Below are 26,132 nucleotides of genomic sequence, written 5' to 3' on the forward strand. Positions count from 1 at the left end.
AATACTAAATAACAAAAAGGTGCCATAAACCACATGTGGCGGGTGTCTGGTCATTTAACACAATTTATTATCCCGCCATGTCTTCTCGTGGTAGTAGTATTCCATAGTCATTTCTAGTACTAATTTGACGACCAAATACTCCAATTTAAAGTAGTTTGTCCAAACAGACATACGCCAGTTTAATAATAAATAGTAAAGTCAATGCGAGATTTTCGTTCCAACGGACAGACGTTCTTAATCTAGTTTTGACACTGGCGGAAATTAGTTCCTTCTTTGTGCTGACAACCCGGACATTTGTTCCTACGTTATTTTGATAGCTCGTAGATTCGTTCCCACATTATATTGAAACCCCGGGTGGTCATTATTATCACATTTTATCCAACTTTATGTTTTAGGAACGAATATCCGCTATGTCAAAATAATGTAAGAACGATTGTCCTTGTTGTCACAATAACGTAGGAACGAATGTCCGGGTAGTAAAAACAACGTAGAAACTAATGCCTGCCTTTAAAACGAATGTCCGGATACCATAAAGAGTGCTTAATACGTATACATTTGAAGTACTTCTAAAAATAAATGCCAAACATAAAACGTATATAGCGGCAAAACAAACTTCGCCATTTCGTTGTCCTAAACAACATAATTATAATTAGCATTTTCGTTGACCACAACGATGTTAAATAATGTTAAATAATGTTTCCGAAAAACACAAACAATACAGATTTATAGTATAAAAGATTTTTATTAATCATTCATAATCACGTTGTAGAACTATCAATATGCATGCATAGATAGTTAAGTTTGTACCACTTATGTTTTTTGTTCACTTGAATATAATAATTCTTCAATATTCACTGAAAAAAACATTTAATTAACTTAGAAGAAATTTTACAAACCATTTAACTAGTATCCTGAACTTAACCTTCTATAGTGCTTTGTCTTAAGGTTGATTCAACACACCTTTCTCACCCCTTCGTTCATTCAACATATCACAAACTAACACACAATTACCTTTGATATTATAGCTATATAATACTATGTATTGTATTATACGGCCATTGTATATTTTTCTTCTCTGCAATCATCGATGTTTAGTTTTCAGAACACTTTAACTCTGATGTAAATGGTCAACTCGTTTTTTAATCGAGATAAAATTAAATTAATAAATGTTCCCTTATTGTACTAAATATTATGTCGTTGAATTATTTTTGAGGTGTTAGAATGTTTATTTTAAAATAACGTATCAATTTATTGGCTCAACACATGCCTATATGCATATTTTAGACGTTATTGTAACCGGTTTGAGTACTCATAAAAATCTAGAATGTTAATAATAACAATCAAGTGGTATATATTCATCGATATTCTCTTCCGAAGAAAGTTCAGCTTCGTTCTGAAATTTGACGCATCACGTGATATCTAAAATTAGCAACAGTGCTAGCATTGTAAAACAGGTCTATTAAATTACGCTATAGTTGATATGCGGCAGTGAAATAGTATTAAAACTTACTGCGGTACGATTAAATAAAGTTAATACAATAATTAACTCAAACGCTTCATGATTTTAGAATTTGACATCATATATTCCATAGTCCATGTCATGGGAACCATCTCAGGAAGGAGAAATAAAAAATTGAGAATTTACTATTTGTTTCCATATCCATTATTAAAAAAGCTAATTACTTATTTTGGGTATATGTACATACAGATGGCATTATTGCAATATATAGAGAATAGACATGTTAAATTGAAACAATAAGTATTCATTAATTTTACAAATAAAGTATGTTTTAAAATAATGTTCTTAGCAAATTAATGACGAAAAATATATGAAATGCTTACATGAATTATTCCACACATGCCAATGGTATTTAACATGCTTACAAAAAATGCGCACTTCAAGAAAATTCCTTTAACACTACAAACATGTTACCAAATGTGCGCGCACTTAAAATATTACTTAGTTTAAACCTTAGCTAAAAGCCTCCTCACACATAGGCGAAAGTCTCCCGACGTCAACTTGCGTGTACTGGCGAATAAGACTTCAAAAAAATTCGTTCTCATTAGTATATGTACGTTGCACATCGCTGGTGGTGTTCGTATGGATGCGTTTGTGAGCTCTTGCGTCCGTTGCGTTTAGTTCTGTTCGTCGGAAAATTTTAAACATGTTGAAAAATTGTTGGCGAATAAAAGTTTCGTTTATCGTTCGTTAAAATACGTTTCAATACGTTAGCCGATCGGAAAGTCTTCGCATAGCGTTCGTCAACTGGCGTAATAGGTCGCAGCTCTCAGCTAATTTGCATATTGTGATTACTTGATTTGCATATCAAGCGCAAGAGGACGAACCGAAAACGAATCTTTGCGAAAGCTTGCGAATTTTTGCGAACTATATATATATGTCTTGTAGAAATTATGTAACATATTGTTAATGGTTTTAAAACAATTTTGTAAGTTAAACATGCATTTGTTCACAACTTAAATTACATAAGTGGACGTTTAAAAATTAAAATTAACTAAAGATATGGTATTGTTATCGTTATACAAAACGGTCAATGCATTTTAATGAATTATTTCAGGAATATCATGTATTGAATTAAAAATGTGTAAAATACTTACGCTCTTTGGCTGAAATTGCAAAGAAGACATATTAGAGTTTGACACCCAAAGTTACACTATTAATACAACTTAAATAATAGATAAAATAGATCTTGAAACAAGTGTACTTATTGATATTGACATTTCAAGACTAACACTAAGTGTTAAACGTCAGACGAGCGACAAATCGCAAATCCTAAATAATGCATATTGCCGCAGTGCTGCCGGACAAAGACACTGCAAAATGGACGCGGAAAATCCATATATGATGTCATACAATCGCTAAAGCATTATATATAAATAAGGACATCGTATAAGGAAAGAATCTTACAAAAGTTCCTAGTGATTCTTCATAAGAATATGATATCTCATAGCTGGAAGTTATTCTATGTTTTTAGACAATAGTGGAATACGGGGGCATCTGTGCCCTATGGAAACATGTCCGATTTAATTTTTATTTGAATTTGGTTTGTCGCAAGATTTTTGGCATTGCTTTTGTATGTTGTTTCATATTAAAGATATATATTCAACGCGTACAAGTTAAACATATAAATATAATCCCATGTTTAAAAAAGCTTTGGTGGAAACGAAACCCATTCCGGTGAAATCCCTCACAATTACAATGTGCGCTTTACATATAAAATATTTCCATAGAAACAGGCCATATTCATGAAGGCAACTTGCAACCCATAGTTGTCATATCTTTCGTTTTCTAATGTTGATGGAAATCATTAAATAAATCACATTATATATTGTCAAACACCAAGATATTGTTTAAAATAACATATTCTTAATATTATTGGCAATGACACAACATTACTTTTTTTTATAGAATTATGCAATTATTACCAGTGTGTGGGTGGCCGAATTAAGAGGGATTGGATTAAGCTATAACAATGATGGATACTATAGTCTATTGTTGAAAAGAAAATGTCCTAATATAGCTTGCTATACTAATTTACCGCTTTGATAAGATTATCAAATATCATCTAAAATCATAATGTATACAATGTACGTGAAGTAACCCCTTACGTTCGCGCACATTTGGTACCATGTTTGTAGTTTTAAAAGAATTCCATTTAATTGTGCGATTTGGTTTAAGGCGTGATTGCAAATACCACTGGCGGCGTGTGAAGAACAATATATTTTGGCATTGTTTACATTGTTTTTTAACGAATTACTCTAAAGATCAGAAAAATATGTAACGTTATTATTAAAATTAGTGTAGTGACTGGGGTCGGGGCGCATGGAAAAAAAGTCCATGGATGTGTATTATCGATTATTTGAGGACGTCGACCAATATAGTCACCTGACGGAAAGACCTTTACAATGACAATACTTAAAAACAGAACGAAACATGTCATACCATGAAATATGAATGGAATGACTAAAAAAAAATTATAATAATAAAATGCATAACTATGTTTTATTCAAAATATAAAATAAAGTGTTCTCACATGCTGATCTTTCGATCAAAATCTAACTGTACTCCGATTAAAATTGATCAAGATATCATAAGCTGTCCTTAAGGCTATAAGATACTTTTAGGAAACAATCTTACAAGCTGCTTTAAATCTAAATTTTGAACTTGTTAATTTCAATGGACACAAAACTGGCGTCGACTTTAGCTAATATGACAACGACACCCTTCTGGCCTACACTCCGACACTATAAGTAAGTTTCAGTGTATGTAATATGTGTATCGCTGAACACAATATCAATAATTGTATTAATGATTTTATAGTTATAATACGCGTTCATATTTCGGCATTTTTTTCTCTTTACTTCATGTATTTTGCCTGACACTCGACTAAAGCCGAATCAAAGTCAGGCATACTCTTTGTTGCACGTTTTATGATATGTATAACTTAACATTATTAGGATAACGATTTGCGATTCACGTGTCTCAAAAAGAAGGTGTGTGGTGCTTTCAGACGTAAAAGAGCAGATCTTTTTTTAATCGTCAGTCAGTTTGAAAATATCAACTATAGCCCCTTTACACAGTAATACAATTAAGAAGTAAATGAATATTACACTTGACAACTCCGAGATATGGTGATGAACCAGTTCTAAAATCATGGACTGTGACAACTGTTTAACTACAGAGTTGAACCACATAACTCAAAACTCAAGTCGAACAACATCGCAATGGCTGCGTGATCACATTGATCAGAAAAATATATTCCAGCTAAGAACCTAAGCATAAAAGAAACGCTGAGACAATGCTAGTAAAATACTCATCCAACATTTCCTCCCTTATTAGAAAGATGGATAACCCTAGTTTGTTTGTGTCAATCTTTATTATCCGCGGTTATACACATACGTTATTATCGTTATTGCGCGTAATACTTGCGAACAGAGCTCCACGTCTCTGATCTGGCTGCATATCTTTAATCGGAGAGCCGAATTTAATATCGTTTTTTTTACATGGGTGGAATCTTGTAAGCATCAAATACTGATGGCTGTCCGGAGGCTTGTATGTCAAGTCCGTCATTTAGAGTTTCTTCTGCGCGAGAAAGCTTTCTGAAATAAGATCGACTCTAGATATTTCAAACAGTTTCCATGTATCGTTGCTGTTTACAAAATATATTTAAGCGTGGATAACAAATTAGATTTTGTTTAACACTTCTATTTATTGTTGAAACATCGCGGTAACAATATGAAATCGCAACTATTGAACACGACGTTCAGATCGAACGGTTTGGAAAACAATTTGGAAATTTTGCTGATACTTGTGTGTGTTCAAGTCAACACAATATTCGCGTACTCTGTAAAAAAGTGATAGATTGGCATTCTTGATTAACCTCACCGGGCGCACTTCTAGTTGCGCTAATTACGTTCCAGTATTGATTAAATTGTACTTGTTAAGGTGTCAAAAATAACAATAAGCATGGTGTCTGAAAGAGTCCATGTTAACTTACATTGAATTATAACGTATCAAAAGAATAATTCAATAATATGTTTGGCGTATAAGCGTGATTTTGAAAATGAACGTTTTGAACAGTAGGATAAACTCCTGTTCACAAGCAGTACATACACCGTTGAAATTATACACCGAGCATAATTTAAGGTCTGTTTATAAATATTCTAATTAAACGCAATATAATTCTATTACGTTAGTGATGAGAAAGGCAAACTCGAAGAAAGTACCCTGTTTCTTTTCGTAGGGAACAAATTATATTTTATAACATAACTATTAACTACACACGTATTGCCATCTCTAGAATCTTAAAGGTGCCTTTTCACAGGTTTTGGCATTTTTTAACTTATTCATTAAATGCTTTATATCGATAAATGTAAACATTGGATCGTAAAAGCTCCAGTAAAAAATCAAGAATAAAATTAAAAAAAGGAAAAGAACATTGCCCGGACCAGGTTTCGAACCAGTGACCCCTGGAGTCCTGCCAGAGTCCTGAAGTAAAAACGCTTTAGCATACTGAGCTATTCCGCCGTGTACACTTACTTGACGTATTTTATACCTTATATAAGCAATCTTCGTAGTTTCAAAAAATTTAACGACAAAAACAGAACTCTCCAAATTATTCAATCGTTTCGCGTTGCAACGCTTTATAATTTTTAGGTTTTAAAATCGTCAAAAGATGCATATAATGGATATATTAGACCATGGTAAATGTTCAGTTTTACTGTTTCCTCACAAATATCATAACTAAAACGAAAATTTGCGAATCTGAAACAGCATTTTTCATTTTTGTCAATTTACCAAAGCGTGAAAAGATCCCTTTAATGTCAACCATTTTGTAATTACCTCGTGTAGCGTAATTAAAACAATTTAACATCTTATTCAATTTAATAATCATTTTAATGTTGTTAATACGCAATTGAATGTTGAGTTGCAAAGGTTCAAGAAGATCCGACAAGTATTGAGAACAAAGTTAGTGGCATTGACCAGCAATTAAACTTTTGTTTTAACTGCCTAACTAATTTAGTGAATATTCGTTTTTCTAACTATTAAAAAATTCCGTAAATTTCAAACTTTAAGTACAAGAGTCCAGCTTAAAACTCAAATTTTGCCAACGCATACTCGGAATTTCAATATTAAACTCTACTCGGACGGAAATTCCATACAAGTGGCCTTTCTAAATCGTAAGACACCAATCTGAACTGAATACTGAACTGAACTCTATGGCATACTGGCCACGTACTTTAATGGGACATCGATTGACGCATGGTTATATTCAACGATAGATTATGTGTGCATGTACTTGCTTAAATGTACAATTTATTAAAGTTAACGCTGTGTTACTACGTCACACACGCGCCCGTCTTATAACATATTAAAAGACGTATTTAAATTCGATTCAAGTCCATGTAATGTACAAGACCTTCGTTTTGGGCACGTGTAGAACATAACCACATGCGTTAAAATTTAACTAATAGCTGCTTGATGATCCAGGACCAGAGTAATCTCTTAACCAACACGTGAATATTGTTTTGCTCTACCCCGAGACAAATTAGCTCAAACTGATTTTGTCATTATGCTTGTTTTTATTATGGGTCGGTGTTGGTTCCTTTCCAAAGTAAGCAAGAAATGAATCCGACGCGCATTAATTCCCCGAGTATCCACATTTGTCTCTCAAATCAACACATTCAAACTAAATTAACCAAATTATTCAGTTGCGCACATTCACAAGCCGTTTAATATTATTGTAATGTTTCATTACTCTTATAGACATACTTTGTAAGTCACTCGATGCATTCGTTTAACAAAGTTGGCTTTCGGTTAAAAAATGGCCATAAATAAAGTAGTGGTTAAATGATTAATGCATATTAAATATGTGTATGCATCCCGGAAGTGGTACTTCTCAATGTGATATGAACATTTAGTCAAGAATATCGTTTTTTACTGAATCGTTATTTACTTAGTATTACGCTGTGGCAAATTTAGGCTAAAAGTTTTTGCGAGTTCTAACTCGCCAGAACTCTCCTGGTGCATGAAGATATGTTCCTTGTAATGACATATTTATTTGAAAATTTAGCATCTCCTTATAGTTATAACACGACAATACACATATGATTCTCTAAGCGTCCAATCGCATGAAGGAAAGTTTTTAGGCGCCTCACCGAATAAAACAACAATAGTTTTAACAATGCAGAAAATCAAGTTATACAGTTTATACAAACCGAAACCCAAGTGTGTCGGTACATTTATTGTTTTACTCCGGCGGTTCGCATATATCTAAAAGCTTCAAAGATACTACAACAGCATTTTCGTTTTCAATCTGCTAAAGCGTTGTTATCAACTGCCCTGAAAATCAATATACCCGGTTTAGCAATTAACCCTTCCCAAGTGCGTATGAAAGTTGCGTTGTTTTAGTGCAAAACTCAATATTCCGAATTTTTGTTTATGTTGTCTTGCATTGTTATATTTTGCATGATCGCTTTAAGTTACAACATATGTATGCAACCATTGTAAATGAAACATATGCTTAGTGTTCCTGGTGTGAAAACATCCATTTTTATAATAACGGCACAGGAAGGATCATGAATATTACTGATAACAAACTAGAGTCATGTTATAGCTTAAATATACTTTTTTAAAGCTACTCGTTATATGATTTTGATAAAGATTGATAATTAAACATGTGTTTAAAAAATGCGTCAAAGAAAAAAACAGGTTTGTATAGACTAGTTGGTCCTTTACCTGCAAACTCAAGAAATGGTTGCAAAAAATCTTTGAAATAAAAAAGTAACATGAATACCCGTTAACCAAATGCTATGTTCAAGTTGGACTTTCAACACAGGACGTAGGCATTAAACGCAACATGTCTTTTAAAAATGGTTCACGAGTTAGGTACGTTAAGTACATGTTATTTTAAAAATAGCGTTTGAATGATGTTCCGTCTGTAAAAGCTCCATCGTACTCATGTTTCGAGTATAATGAAATAATGAACACATCTATTTTACCAAATGGTAAGCATTTAAAACTTACCAAGTTAAACACTCTGCTGGCGACAAATGCTATATTATGCCCGAAGTGGAGCTTTGACCACCTAAGTTGACAAGGCTGTTTTACTAGGGTCATGGGTCTATCGTGCGACACAGTCTCCAGATAGTGGTGTGGACACGTGGTTTACATAAAATTGCAAGAAATATGAAAATAAGTCGCGATTCTCAAAAGCTGAGACACACATGCACATACACGTAATTTTAATGGGGGCTATATTAAACTTTCTGCAAGTGACTTCGACCAAAATTATAGTTTATTTCTTGTTTGTTTGAATGTCTGCCCCTTTTATATTACTCACCAATTTATTTGATTAAGACATTGGCAATTGCGATAATGGTTGATGGCAAGACTTTATAAGACGTTAGCTGACAAAATCGCGTAGTTGAATCATATTTGTTTCAAACAAACTAACATTTTTAAACATTGAATATCATATAACATTTACAATATGTACATGTTTGAAAATGATTTGAACGAAAGATATGGACTAATATAGTTCTTCTCCCGCGGTATATATTCAGTTGCATGTTGTCGAACAAACATAATTGGATTGTAAATGATTAAGCAATATTAACAGTATTAAACAAAACAAACGTAACTAAATAGGATGTAATATGAAAAGTTTAAGGTGTAGAAGATACGTTTGCAGTGGTTGGGGTAAAGAACAAAATACATTTGAAAGACTTGTTTTTGCGCAAAGATGAAATGAAATAGTCATTTTGTAGCATATTAACGAATCATATTGCTAAATGTTATCATACATTTGTAACAGCATTAGCTTTTTTCAATATTTGTTAAGAAGTCGCGAGTGTCGTCTCCATATTTAATAATTTCAGTGCGAAGATTGATATATATGGATGTTGTGTTGATAAGTTTGCTGAAAATATGTACATAATGGCTGCATTCGGAAAAGTAATGTGAAATCGTTTCATGAAGTCAACCAGTGCCCCAGATAAGCTGCGTATCGGCGTTTTTCACTCTATTAAAATGTTTAAATACGCAAAGAAATTCAATATAATGCGTATTGAAAACGCAATCAATTTGACTTTTACGCTTATTCTTTAAATTTGATGCGTACGATACGAGTCTCGATCGAAAATGCTTCGCCCAATATCAGTAATTTTTAATTGGAATCATTATCGTACGGCGGCGAAGATTTTATTCATTCATCAGTGAGCAAGCGCCTGGATGACGGAGGAGCAAAACAGTCGAAGTTATTCAAACGCTATGCGGACTAAATTTCAAAACAAATTAAGCGTCTGACCAAAATATTTATGACGTGCATTTGTAAAGCGTCTGTACTTTCAGTTTCTATAACGATGCGTAATAAAAATGTCCATGCGAGGTCGAAAGACATGCGCGATTGTTGCGCTAAATGTATGTCGACCGCAAACTTTTTCCAACCACGTGCAAACACCGCAATCATTTGTGTTATCGATTTCTTAGCCACTGTGTATGTAGCAGTTGAAAGTAGATAGTTGACATTCAAAAACATGACGGAAAGTCCGACTCCGTGATTGAAAAAAACTGTCAAAAGTGAAAAAAGTCATACCCCTGATTAGAAATGGTTTACGTTGACAGGGCAGAAATAAAAGGTCAAATGTGCATACTGCAACCAGTCTGTGCAACAAAAGTAAAGAATACATGAGTTTGAGGTATAAATGTTAATAACATATTTCACCCTTTTAAAAACTGAAATCACCCTATTTTTCAAAATCAACGGCTAAAAACCCTATTACCCAAATAATTATCTGGGGCACTGGTCAACAGAGACATCTCGGGGATGTAATTATGTTTCGTCTGAAAAGATGTTCATTTAAGGAGCTACACCTTGTTCTCAAGCGTGTATGTAACATTTGCGAGTCTCTTTTGCAGTAAGAATGTAAGTGATTTGGATTAAATCTATCAATCTTAATTCGCCTTATAAACGAATGAATTTATTAAGCAGTATTTACATTATCACGAATATTATTTCATTCAGATACATATGCTGGTTGGAACGAATTCGAACACAGTGATGTTCGGTCAGTAATTGTTTGACGAATTGCTACCTTTTCCAACTGTGGCGGAAAAATATATTAATAATAGTTTTGAACATTGTTATAGTCTATTTTATACATTAATATTTGTTAATGTTAGCGTCTTCGTCGTTGATGGATTCCCATCCTAGCTCATAATAAAAATATTCTTACGAGACTAAGCGCGTGTATCCAGATGCTAAATGTCCCACGACTGTACTTTGCCTGATCATATGTCTTGTATAAAGGGTAAAGGATGGGTATAAGTAAATATAATGCGCCGAATAAGATAACGCGTGATATATACGCTCTCGATACAGTATAATTCTCATTCATAACACCAATTCTTAGGGTGTTCAGTGGAGTTTTTGATATGTGTACACAATATGAAAAAAATCAATAATTTTTAGAACAATCCAAACTGAAGACAACAACGCTAAACAATATAAAAAATTGGAACTTCAGCTGCTGAAGTAGTATTGAATTATTATTATAAACAATTAGTAGGTCCTTTATTTAAGGCAAGTGACCGATTGCCCAAACAGTACAAAACAGCACAATACAGTACAGTACAAAACAACATATAGCACAAATAAGAATAAAGCTGGGGTCACCGCCTTGGAACGGTCAATGCAAAGCATAGGGGTTTAAACCGGTTATAGAGCACTCAACCTCACACTTGGCCCAGCAATATTCATAATAAATTTAAGTGTAAATAAAATTTAACCTCATAGCATTGTTACTCAAATTAAACAATAATAAAAGGGAATTAAAACGCATTCAATGAAATAACCATTTAATTACTCAATGGTATTGAAGATACCAGAGCAACAGAATTTCAACTTTTTGAGGAACGATGGAATGAAACTATGAACAAGTGTCAATTACATTCCTTTTTTGATAGAAAAAGATTTAAAAATATGGCATCAAGAAGTTTATATTTCAGATCATCGCACAAATACAGGAAGAAGCAGCAATAATGGTTGTAAAAGTTCCATATTACATTGCTTGGTTGTGTTGCTAAAAAATAAATCAAACAAGAAACGCCTGTCACAGAGAAAATAAATATAAAATTAAAAACCCAATGACCTATGCATGTAGATTACAACTGGGAAAGTTGGTCGTATGACGTCACAAAAATCAATGTACCCAGGAACAGAGAAAGAGTTATGACGTAATTGACAGGCGAAGACACAATGACGTGAACAAAATCCAGGGGCAATACTGTGAAGTAAAAATAAAAATATTAATGGGGAGGTACAACAAAATTGAACTACAAATAAAACAAGTTTAGGTGATTAAATATTGAGAATCAAATGTATAAAAATGGCAATTCCATTAAAGCGACATTATTGGAATCAAACAGTATACTGTACTGTATCTATATACTGTTTTGACAACTGATGACGGAAATTATTTGATGTAAGATGTGAGTCTAAATGTAGTTTTCATGCAGATTTGAGCAAACGACACACAGACACAATTATGCCCAAATGTGAAAAATGCCCAAAATATCATTAATGATTCCAAATTTTAAGAGTAGAAAGATATAGTGAAAAAAAAAACATGAAGCACGTGTTTTAAAGTACATCAGCATCATATCTTTTTGATAAAAACGAGTTAATTAAATTGAAAAAATTAATATGAACATTTTCTGTAACATATTTTAATTTGCGGACACGCTTCAAAACATCTCAATAAAATGATGGATGGGAAATTCCTTTATTTAAATGCCATTTTAAAGAAATATTATATTTTGAAATTGAATCACCATACTTTGAGTGAAATCTAGCGAATTTACTTCTTTGGTTATGATGCAAAAAGCCTTGTTTGAGCAATTTCTTTGTTCATATAAGACTGTGATAATTAAAATCTTTAATACATGAACATGCTCTGGCATAACGTACCAACTGCGAAATGTAAATACCATAGGAAGGACCTTTAGAGATGTTGCCATCTAGGAACGGAAAATTCACAATTTCAAAGTTAAAGTCGCCCCGTTTATCGTATAAACTAGTTTTAATCATATTATTTAAAAAAATACCAATCTATTATTAATAGTTAGATGTAAGTCTAAATACGCAGCGTCTGTATTGGATTGAGACGATCTATTTAAGACTAGTTCGTTTGGGTAGATTTTGTGAATATATTGTTCAAATAATGGATTATCTAAATTAAGTATGTCATCAATGTACCTACTAGTAAGGTTAAACATTGAAGAAAATCTACTTGTTTAGTTTTAGATAATTCTAACATAAATTCGCTTTTATAACAATATAAAAAAGATCAGCTATAAGTGGCGCACAAATAGTACCCATAGGAACGCCAATAATATGTTTAAATATTTTACCATTAAATTCAACAAAAAAGTTATCCAGAAGAAAAGTAAGTGCTGCACAAAAGTCAAGACCATTCCAAATGAGGAAATAATCTAATATCTGATTAGTAAAAAAAGCAGTTTTAGTGTTTTAGGCTAGATATGAACACTTCTCTCTAGCAAATGTTTTTTTCAATCAAAGAAACAAGTTTGGATTTTATTAAAGCGTGTGGAAGCGTTGTATATAGTGTAGAAAAATCATAAGTGCTTACTTCTGACACCTTATATTTTTTCTTTTCAATTTAATCAATAACTTCTAAGGAGTTTTTTATTCACCAAAATAGGTTAATATTACTATTTTCATTAACTTTATTACAATATTTAGCTATATGATATCTAATAGCACTCAATGCAGATGTTAGATACACTGATAATTGCTTAGTGGTACAAGACACTGAATTAGCGATAAAACGACTTTTATATGGCGTTTTATGTAATTTAGGTATCCAGCAAAGTGATGGCAATTTCTTGTCAGTAATATTGACTATTACATTTAATTTTTTGCATTCGGCAATATGGTCGGCAATAATTTCATTAGGTTGCTTATTGTAATCACAATATGATGTAGTATGTGAAAGTTCTTGTGAAATAGTTTGAACATTAAACCCTCGTCATATTATTATAACATTATTAGCAGCCTTATCAGCAGGAAATATGACGAATTTTGATTTTAAGTCTTCAAGCGATTTACAGAGGTTTAAGGTATATTCCCAGTGTGAAGTAGCTGATCCGTCTCACGCTGCATTATGTTTTCTTTTGATGGAAATTAAAAAAATAAAAGAATCTTGCTAAAATTAGCATATAAATTAGCACATGAATTTACAGCAGATCAAGCAATAATTACCTGTGACTTAAAATCTCGTACATAATCTTATGTTATTTAAGAGCATCGTACAATTGTAAGTTCTGCCAAATATAACGAGTCATTGTTCTTATTGAAAGCTTCATCAAGAAGTACTTCATCGTGACAACACATTTCAAGTAAAATGTGTGCATGACTTTTACAGTGTCCATTATCTGTACATGTGACATTTGCAATCAAGAGAAATTAAGAGTCATGCGCTTAAATTGTGTTCAAAGTGACGTTGTTATCTTATATATGTGGTTGTCATTTGAATATCATTAACATGGCTTTAAACAGTAGTGATCACAGGAAAACGAACAACACACTGAAACTATAATAAATTTAAAGATAAGAAATAAAAGTACAATACGACTTATTGCAGCTTGGTGAGTAAACTCCGATTTGACATGTGTAAAAATAAATAAATAATTAATTTCAACACTATCGAATGCTGCGAATTATAGTCACGGCTTTGATCCATTTTAATTTTTTTAAACTTGTTTCCAAACGAAGCAATTATTAATTTTAAAAAAACATTATAAAACATTTTAAGAACCATACACTTGTTATGACATTCTTTTTCAATTATGACAGTTTTCACACGCAAAAAAGTACATTAAAATGTTTTCAGCACAATTTCTCTTAGCGTGAATAGCAATAATAGTTTGTTAATATCATATACGACAGCCACACGAATTATATACTTTCCAAGTAGCAGAACGTCACCGCCTGAATACGCATTAAAACAGCTAAATAACGAATACATGGACAATTTAACCAAATTAGTTAATATTTTATCAGTAGCCGATGACAAGGACGAACCATAAGCCATTAATAACTCAAGAATTATGTCATCCACGGCTTGGTAAGGTTACACGAACACGTTGTATGCAAACGATACTATCGTTTACATTATACCTACGAACAAACACCGCTTGTTTTTGAACCATTCAAATGCTGACAAGCTTTTAAGTGTATAGCATGTAAATAGTAACAGTGCTTAAATGACTAAAATGCTATTAATATATCAATCAATTCAAATTAAAGACATTAAATTTGAAACAAGGAAAAAGATAACGGCACGAAACCAGGTTTTTAAAGTACACGTTTAATATAATTGTAATTTAAATTATTAATCAATCGTGAACAAGGTCTTAATCTAAGTTACATACACGCAACATGTCAGCGTAACAGCTCCATCCGAATTCATGTTGTAAGCGATAACACTTTTATTTTTACTTTAACTAACTATGACCTTTAATTTGATTCAACTCTCCCCACAATGTAATCCCAAGCTAAGAATGAATTTAAGCAACCTTTACACAAAATGTTAATGCAAGACCTCCTTCCAAACTTAGTTATTCGCTGACTATTTTCTTCTATTTTTATTTACTTGCTCTTCACCTGTATAGCCAAAACTGAAATTCAAAACCTTGTCGGCATGTAAGCTACATTCCCAAATTTGAATGCAATACCTCTACTCCAAAATGGATTATTCCATGTTTATATTGTGTTTAACATTCACATTAACATTTTTCCGAATCACTGTCGCATAAATTTCCAAAAAGCTTCATTGGTCAATGCAGTCTTAAGATATGATAAGAACACACAAGATTGCTGTGTATGTATAGTAATTAAAACAATAACTTGTAACCAACTGGCCCTAAAATCAATGCAAAACGTGCTTGTTTTGTTAGCTACCAATAGATCAAACGACAAAAAATATATACCGAAACTAAAACGTCTCAAAAACACCCGCCCGCTCGCCATACCCCAATCTTTTAATCAGGATTTTCAACCTCGCGAAACACGTGAATAAAAAGGCAAACATTATTCAGTATATACCCAATAATATAGGTATTGATTACGTCAGAAAACATCTCCTATCTGAGTGTTTGCATAGGATAAAAGAAAACATAATATTGTCCTTTATGAAAAAAACATAAAGAAAACACGAGTTCCGAGGTCGGAGACATATGCCCCCAAAACAGCGCTTTGAACTTGTGACCCCAATTTCAATAGGTGTGAGGTATAAAGCCAATCGTTCGATTTTTGACGAGATTTTGATCGGAAACAATTTTCACACTTATTGTAACAGTGACCTTGACATTTGACCTAGTGCCCCAAATTTCCAAAGGGGTCGTCTACTGTCAAAGGCCAATGCACATGGGAAGTATCAAGACAATCGGTCAATTCGTTGATGAGTTATTGATCAGATTTCCACTTATTGTAACAGTGACTATGACCTTTGACCTGGTGACCCCAATTTCAATAGGCATCATCTACTGTCCGAGTCCAATACACATGAGAAGTATCAATGCAACCAGTCAATTTGTTGACGAGTTATTGATCTGAAACGATGTTTACACCTATTGTGACAGTGACTCTGGCTTTTGACCTAGTGACCCTAATTTCAATAGGAGTCATCTACAGTCAGAGTCCAATGCACTTGTGGAGTATCAAGCCAATAGGTCAATTCGTTGACGAGTTACTGATCGGAAACCATTTTCACACTCATTGTGACAGTGACCTTGACCTTTCACCAAGTTACTACAAGTTTCAAAGGGGTCATCTAGTATCCGAGTCCAATGCACATGTAAAGTATCATGCCAATCGGTCGATTCGTTGATGAGTTATTGATCGGAAACGATGTTCGCACTTCTTGATACACTGACCTTGACCTTTGACATAATGAATCCAATTTATATAGGGGTCATTAACTGCCCGAGGCCAATGCACATGTGAAGCATCAAGCAAATCGGTCAATTCGTTGACGAGTGATTAATTGGAAGCGAACTGGTCTACCGACAGACCGACCGACAGACCGACAATCATCCAGCTAAACAATTTACCCCCTCTTCTTCGAAGCGGGGCATAAATAATTTACAACATTGAAAAGGCAGATAAAATGAACAACAAAATCATGTGTAATAAAGTCATGCAAAGATGCTTATTGTACTTAAAGTATAGATATATAGTATTATTTAAAATCCATTCAAAACATGAAAAAACTGAGAGAAAAAAAACACAAAAAGGAACATTCAAATTATTATGAATATTTAAAATCCATACAATATAGTTTTATGAATATGTAGTATTATGATTTACATTTTTTCTTTCAAAATTAATAAATAAAACGCACAGCTATTCTGTGTTTCAATTTTTACTATTTGTGCAGACTACATACTACAGACTTGTGCAACCATAATTCTGTCTAATTCTGTACACATATAATAATCGAACAATGTAGACAATACTTAGCAGATACAAAGCATCTATCGGACAGACGGAGAGCAGAATGGACGACAAGAGACACGTACCAATTTGAAAACATGATATATAATAATGTGCAGATATACGAGGTGTTCTTTTATATTGGAAATGATTGTTATACCCGGCTACTTATCAGTGCATGATTTATGGTACTTATAGAACAAAAAAGGACGATTGTGGCAAAAAATTTCAACAATCGCCATAAAAACGTGCAATTTCTCACCAAAACGTTTACAAACGGAAGATTAAATGAAATATAAGCAACATACATACATTTGCAAATAAATAAAAGAAATTCTAATATAGTGATTTTCAACAAACCAACAAACTACACACGCGCGTTAAGAGGTTTTCTGTCAGTTCAAAATTATATTTTCCCAATAAAAGATAAATTTTAGAAATTTCTATTTTCTGAAGTCTAAATGAAACCGTTATACAGCATTTTTATATCAATTTCTTTTGAAATAAATCTGCCTAGACGGATGTACCTGGCAACAAATAATTTTCCATTACAATATTGTGATAATAACACATTATTGCCGATATAGTTGAAGACTAATCGAGAATGAACTTGGCGCATAACCACTTGAAAGAAATAAAAGAACGCATATGTATGACAAGATTGATGCATTGTGACATAAAGTATACTTAACAGTTTTGGATAAAGAATAAAAATATTTAAAAAATGGGATAATTGTACTTACAAAACACCCTTATAAAGACTGCGCAACATTACTGAAAGAAACAGACAATATGCAATAGCTAAAACAATAAAAAGGTTATTTTGAATCAACAAATTTTTAACAACTTTGAAGTATATTAATCAAACTTTTTTTAATTGCCATGTAAACAATTACACCCTTTAAAAGATATATATCTGCTTATGTAAATTATGATATGTTTTCTCATATAAAGTGTGTAATAAATTATAGTATTAAAACGCTTGATGTAATTTTCTGCGGGTGTAATAAACTATAAACATTTAAACAACATGTCAAGTAAATTATAAAGTCGATATTTGTTATTTGAATATTGGCACTGACATGGAAGTTATTTACTGTTCAAGTCATGAAAGAATAATTCCTCATGTGCAGTTTGTTTTAATTTTCTTTTGGGTGTTTTAAGTGTCGCGTTTTATTTGTTTAATTAGTAGCGACATGTTTTACGTAAACGGTCCAAAAACGTACTCGAATCTTCAGTTCGTCATTCGTTCTGCTGTTCAAGGACACTTAACTGTGGCTAACTATCATATATCTTAATTGTTTTCCTCGCTAAGTACTTTCGGTTCGACGCTTGTGGAATTTTAGGTTTCAGTTTGCTGATCAATTGAAGATGGCTCAGATATCAGCTGCTCAGAAAGAGCCATACTTGATGTCTGGTCTGCTAGCAGTTGAGTTGTCCGGTCGGTAGTTTGTTCGTCTTGCACGATAGGGATCGGATTTTGCGATAGAGGCGTATCACGGGTATTTTGTCGTCTTTGCATCACTGTAGTTGGTTGGCTCCGGTATTCTAAGTAAAAAGGACTCATAGAAACACTGTGTTCATCTGACAATACAGTTTCGCCTTCGTGCTGCAGAGTTGTTTCGCTATGCGTGATGGGTGAAGGTTTATTTATTTCGTCGCTTTTCTGGGAGGATTCTTGTATATTCTTTTCTTTTTGAAGAAGTTGTAAGTCAGTCCGGATCGCTGTTGCTACAGGAGTCTGAACATTTTGAGAAGGCGTTACCTCTTTAGGAGCTGTGTTTTCATTTGCGTCGGCTTGTCATTGAGTCAAAGTATGTTCTGATGAAATTGGAGCGTTAGATCCCATGGGATCCGCATTAGGCTGAATATTTGGAGAAGGCGTTACCTCTTTAAGAGCTGTGTATTCATTTGCACCTGCTGGATACGGCACACGAAGAACTTGTCTGTTTCTATTTCTTTGAAATTCTCTGTATGTTTTTTGTGAAATCTTTTCTTTGACGAATGATGTAAAGAGGACCCAATTGATGATGTCGTTACAGTCGATAATATAACCGTCATTTAGTGTACTAGGCACGACGGCGCCTTTCTCTCGGATGACTGTAATCATTCGTGCACGTCTTTGGACGTCTGAAAAATTGTGTTTAAAAAATAAAAAATCATCTGTCGAAAACTCACTACGTGTAGATTAATAGCCTATCTACGAGAAAACTTGTATAAGATTCATAACTAACGACGATATACTAAACCAACTTCCATTCAATTTGATTGCGAATGTTGTGTAAACAAGAAGTTTAAATACCAAAATTAAAGAAAGACAAATTGCATAGCTTTTTGGTAACTAATGTAGGTTTCAATTTATCTTGAACATATTAAGCATTTAATATGGTATGATTATCACATCGGATGCATCCAACTTGGAAAAACAATACCTATTTGGTTATGAAATGCGCAAATACAGTAAATACAATTGACAATTAATAGTTATCTATCAATATCACCAAACGTCTAGCAATATTTTAACCTGTTGAAAATCCTTGTGCAAACCGTTCTATGAAGACCAAAAATCTGCTCTGAAGAAACGTCCTTGATAGGACTACAATCACTCTTCGGCAACTGAAAACAACAAGAGAAACACAAAATATTTTTTTCCAGATTTGCATGATTATTGTGATTCACGTTCCATTTTTCTCTTGTTTTCGCAATGTAAGAATCTTTATTTATATTTCAAAAATATACATATCAATGCATTTTTCAGAACTTTAAATCAGGGCGTGATCAGTCGCATCACAATTCGAGTAAAGGATATGACACTGCAAATATTTGTAAACACTAATTATGCAACATTCTATATACACATTACATTGAAAACATACATAATACTTTTACAACAACTGTAAAAATGTCGAATTGATTACTTGCTCCAGATTTATTACCAAAATAAATTCGATAGAATTTAGACGAAATTTGAGTTTCATACTACGCATCTCTTCTGAAACATTCAAATGGTAGCCCGGTTAAAAATGATTACTGCCCGTTTAAACACATGGCTGCAACATGGGCCAGTATTCTTTTATCAACTTGTGTGATCAGTTTCAAACATTCTATTCGATAAATCGTAATCTTCTTATTGCATTCGCTTTCGTGAAGTATCGTCCGATTTTGAGAAAGTTTCCGTTCTATTGAAATCTCTAGTCGCAAGGGAATGGGTAGTTTTTACCTTGATTCAGGTGACACTTTTTGGCTGTCTTGTTTTATTTCCGAATAAATTGACCTTTATAAGATACGTTTTTTCTTCATATTAAGTTTATTTTAAGCTGATTGTTTTTATAAATAATTTCTTATGTTAATATCAGACAAGCTATATTTCCAATACATCTACAACAATAATTACCTCGACTCATCGCCATTTACGGAACATCAATACGATGCAATGTATACGATAGAGTTTGTTTGGAGACCACTCGTTCTGATAACGCGATGCCCATGATGTGACAAATCGTTTTAAGTAAGGGGGTTTAAACGGTATATTAATGTCAGGGAAAAAAAGATTTTGTGTTCAGCCTGGCAGCGTAATCAAAGGACCACTCTTCCCGATAGCGAGATGGCCATGGTTTGAGTCCAAGACTCACCGCTCAATAGTCCAGCCCTCTTCTGTATAGCAGAAAACGTGAGAATTGGGCACTTGCATGTCCCAAAAGATTGTGACCTTGTCGTGATAGACTTTAAACTGTGACTTGAATTCGAGAACGAACTTAACTTACTTGAGGGAACGTTACGAAACCGACTTAAAACGTTTGTCCGTTGACGCTTTGTGTAAGAAACCACATTAACTTACCCGTTAGAGCATTCGCGTTTTGTTTTCGAGAAGTCTTAAATTCCAGTGCATTACTGACTGAAAACCTCCAAACGGCGACACGTATCTGTATTTAAGTGGGTTTTTTTTCTTTTCGAATAATACTTTACTTTTCGCCCTAAATGTAAGTGTTAACTAGTTCATGATAAATGATATGTTACTCTAGTGAATAATTCGATTATTATATATGGCTTATTCATAGAATTTTAAACGGTTTATTACTTCAATTTTATTTATTAAAAAACGCAGAAAATTCATTTAAAATGTTGCATCTTTCGACAACAATATTTCAGTTGACCTCATATTTTAATTCGTATCATATTAGAACCGGTTTTTTAAGCGTTGACGGCATGGGCCGTGGCATTGATAATAACAATGTTCAAATGTGTAACGAAATAGTGTACGTATTTGAAACTGTGTTAAATTTAGTAATCGTGATTTAATGCAGTTTTTTTTCCAATAATGTTTGATTTTCGATACGTCTAACATATTTATAATCACGAAAACATACATAAAATTGTCAATTTGTAAAATAACGTGGATATATCGGCTGGAAAAAATACAACAATACAATACAATAAATACAACTTAATCTCGTGCTGATGTGCAGCATTTGAATGGCGTTATTCTGACTCATATGAATGTGTGTATCTTAACCATGAATAAAACTGAAAGAACAACTCTCCGTTATGTGTCCCCACCTTCTTTCAATTTCGCCAGCAGTGGTGATGTATTCGTATGCACCCGTTGGATCATCGCGACCTGGGACATAGAGTCGAAGTCCTCTTCTAACTTCTAGCTCCTCAATCAGGTCTTGTACGAACCGCGTGTCCTCGCGGTCGTCTTGATTGTGACACACGAAAGCGTCGTACTCAAAATTCTGACTGCAGTCATCATCATCTTCTTTTTCGAAAATATAACATATAATTATAGGTGAACAGTTTAAATAATCCAAATAAGTTGTTCTTGTTAACACCAAAATAGTATTTTGAAATACATAATCTTACTGTTTTATGGTTCAAAGGAGATGGTGAACTACGTTTTTTTAATAGTATAACTGATCACAGCAAACATATGCCATATTAAGCAACATTGCGATAGAATAAAAATACTTTCTTTCATAAATCTGATACGTGCGTCAATCAACGTCAATTAATGATACAACTCATTGATTGTACTTAATAAAGTTTGACAATTGTGAACTATCTTGACACGTCGATGTAATCAATACATCAAATGGAAACTTAACAACGGAAAATCATTTCTGCTTTTTTTAATATTTGACAAATATGGCTATGCCTACTCACTTTTTCAGGATAATCGTCAGCCATAACGGACCGACATGTATTATAGAAAGTCAACCTCTAAATTATATTATTCCCTTTCAGTTTTACACTACAGCAATCGTTACAAATTTTGAGATTTTCATTATTGTTATTTCCCGGTCACCTAGAAACTTACCTGCATGGCTTTCCGGCCTACTCACTGAAAAAATAAAAAGAAACGCAATGATTTTCGCAACAGTGATTATTATGTAACATTTACTTTAGAATGTTATTTCAGATTTTAGAATGATGATGTATGTGATTAAGAGATAATAACCAAGGAACGACTATGTAACCCAACATGATGTTTTCATGTAGTAAAGCTATTATTCATTGATAGATATAACAGATATGATTCGTTTACATCAATGCCTCTTTAACACAGAATGTGATATAAGATAAGGTCACATAAACATTCCAAATTATGTAAGTTATATTAATTTGAGTACATATACGTACATTATTTTATTTATTTATATTAGACAAGTTGCATTATTAAATCGACTACTTAAGCGGGTTAAGTCTACAGTTTTAAATCATTGCTGTATACACGTTCCAAAACAAATACTGTCTACAGGGTCTGGTAAATTCAAAATTAATACTTTCCCAACATTGTTAATTACTGTCCATTCAAACAGAAAGATTTGACGCTCGCTATGTTTACCTGCAAAAAGGCCAGTATTCTTGATCCCCTTCTTTTACTGGCTTGGCTCGTAGGGTGAAAGATATTTACAGAGACTGCCGTTTAATCGTATTCCGAATTAAAGAGCTCATTATATGAAATGTTTTCACGGCAAAAGCTATGTCACTAAACTTTGATACGTTCATTTTTATACTAGCACTCATAAGTTCGAATAATGAAATGGTATATATTGAAACTCAGTTCGAGTTCTACCAATCATCTCGAGAAAAAAAATTGTGTTCGTTCTCAAATTAAATGCGCACTATAATTTACACAATAATAGTAGTATCTATTTATATTTTTTTGGAGTGGCGTCTTTTCTTTGTCGTAGCTGTGTGACGACAAGATAGTCTGACATTTCATAACTGTATGTTTACGTTTTATGGTAGATATGAGAAACGATTTCTTTCAGAATAAAAAATATTAGTTTTTAATGTATATGATACAATAAGAACGTGCGGAACTATAAGCAAGGATACCGTAATAATAACACTTGCCATTTTAATTCTTACCAGTTCAATACGATGACATTTAGTTATGGGATACAGTTTTACTCAAACATTACGTCGGCAGAAATTTGTATGTTGCATTTTGTGTTAGTGTTCCGTTATTCCCTTATTTCAGCTCCGTAAGATGAACTTGCGAGGCGAGTTTGGCATGTTTTGTTTGCGTTTATGTCCTACACAGTGTAGATGTAAAGTATATTCATCCATATAAGATGAAGAAAATTATATCTGGTAGAGTAAAGTAAAACTTTCTTGTTCATATTGACGAAAAGGGCGACAGTTTGTGTTCACCATGACTTTTTTTTTGCGTTAGGTTGCACACCAATTTCATTTTGAAATTTATTTATAAGATTGATGTATCTTTGTTGATTTACACGTTCGATGCATATCCCATTCCGCATATGAAAATCGGTCTTCACAAAACATAAATGTTTCATGGGACTTGTTTTTATGATACTTAATAACCTTGTTTGGAGTTTATACTCATGCACTTTATGATGTCGAAGACGTAAATTGCAAATACTTTTCGGAGATGTTGTGCAGACTGACTTGAGGCCCTTGCCGAAGTTAAATAGTTCGATAAGTTCTGCATTTAAGAGCATTTCACCATTAGCTTCCGGAATTTTATTAAAGTAAAACAAAACATTGAAAATAAGAAATCTTTAATTGGAACACTGTGTGGAAGTTTTCTTGGATACCAAAATATGTTAACATGGGCAGCTGTTAAATACGAACAGCAGTCCTCAATTGACTGATCACTTTATTAGCGTCACAACATTGTTCACGGACATGTTTCATCGCCAGTTGAAAAGGGAGATGGGCATCGTTTTCGTCACATTGTCACGTTTGTTATGCATTTTGGTGTACTATTCTTAATCAAATACGCTGGTGATTGCACACTGTCAATCTTTATATTGGGAAGTGAGTTAAATTTAAGTAAATTAAATTAGGGGACTTTACGCCAGCAGTGCACGTGAACAGCTCGCTAGGTAAGACTACCGTAAATATCGGCGAGCATTTTTGCTTTTAATCGCATTTAGCAAAAAGGAAGAACCCACAATAATAATTCACTAAGTATTTATTAATAAAAGCGACGTCATTTTAAATTGATTTCAGGTGAAGACGACACAGAAACGCGCGTTGTTTTTGAAACAGGAGCAGAATACGTATAAATTGAAATAAGTGTAATGATATACATGTACAACTAAATTACTAATAACGTATAGAAAAATCAAACATTTGTTTGGATAAGTGTTGGTTATTTGGATTTAAGCCAACTGTGTTTTGTTCTCATCTTTATGGTTTTATTCCTGCGCATAGGAACTTCAAATCGTTGCTTATAACTACAATAGCTATCATTTAACCAACACTTATAATTTGTTAATAACAAAGCACTTAGATCTCTCTGCATCTTAGTTTAGTTGGTACGCTGTTTTAAGATCGTTTTACATTGCTTTTGCCAAGCAAGCAAGTACATAAGTTGGTTAGGCAATCAGGTACGTAAGATTATTACCAAAATTAAAATGACACCTTTGGAATCTATGGATTGTGTAACATTGTATTATTTGCCAAATGCTCTTACAAAATCGCTAAATGCAAGTTTAATTTTATTATGTTATAAACCTCAATGGATAAATCATTAGTAAACGGATGAAACTTAATCTGCAAATTAAGATCAGTAATATAAACAAGGGCTTACCCAATACAGACGAGCCAATTGACGGACAACATAAAGACGAACAGACACATACCCTTCAACAAATTCAACAGCAGCAATACACATTGCTTATACCAATAAAAGTATATTTGATTACACGGATGTCCGCTGCTACGCCGCTGTAAGAATATCTTTTGCGTAATAATAAATTTGCAGAAAAACGTGAGAAAAATTAAGGCAAATAAACTTAATGGTAATGCGATATTACGTAACGGGTGTGACATTTCAGACTTCAATAAAACAAACAAGTGTATTGGGGATTCCAAATCTAAACTATATTGGGGATTCTAAATCTGAAATGGTTGAGACTTTTCACCAGAGACTTTTTAACAAATGTTCGTATGCCTTGTAGAAATCATTTAATCAAGTTATAATCCAAATTGGAATATGTGGAGTAATGGAAAATATGATGATAACAAGGATAAATAGCATTCAACTATTATGAACACATATGCGTGTTTCTAGAACCAAGAGCCAACTTAATAACACTACTCAAGGCAGGCTTTTGAACCTGTAACGTAATTAAAACCATAGGTCGGCTTTGCTTTTTTGTGCTAAATTATCGATATAAATCGTCCAACTACTTTATATTCTTTACGATTTTAATTGATGATTATCAGTGAAAGGCAATACTTTTTTACATTGCTTTATTCATGAGTATTATGAAGCTTGTTTTATTATAAAAACAAATTTCCTTGTTGCCAAACTGTAAACCCTTATTTGTTAACAATTTACCTTTTCTAAACAATTTTAATCATGCCACCTTTTGACACTTTGAAATCTGTCAAACAACTCATCGGTTACCTGCCCTATCGGTATGCAGTACCCACATGTATCATAAATTAGTCTCTATCTGTACCGATCTCGTTTGTTTTATTTGTTATATACAGTTTTCCGTGTTTACTGCAACTGGTGGTTATTGAATGCTTGCACTATGAAAGCATGCACTCAATTGTCCTACTGGGGGATTACGAATGTATCAGTGTAATGTAATGCAAACAAAGAGGTTG

General features: G+C 33.1%; 1 long non-coding RNA gene across 1 annotated transcript; it reads right to left on the reverse strand.

Annotated features, from left to right (window-relative positions):
- Nucleotides 1–14,498: 14,498 nt before the first annotated feature.
- Nucleotides 14,499–21,792, reverse strand: LOC127853867 (uncharacterized). The gene is made up of 3 exons (XR_008036779.1): nt 21,594–21,792; nt 19,561–19,652; nt 14,499–19,166 (listed from the first exon to the last, which is right to left on the reverse strand). It is a non-coding gene; the product is annotated as an uncharacterized LOC127853867 (long non-coding RNA).
- Nucleotides 21,793–26,132: the final 4,340 nt, after the last annotated feature.

This window comes from Dreissena polymorpha, chromosome 12, assembly GCF_020536995.1.
Source record: "Dreissena polymorpha isolate Duluth1 chromosome 12, UMN_Dpol_1.0, whole genome shotgun sequence".
Taxonomy (NCBI): domain Eukaryota; kingdom Metazoa; phylum Mollusca; class Bivalvia; order Myida; family Dreissenidae; genus Dreissena; species Dreissena polymorpha.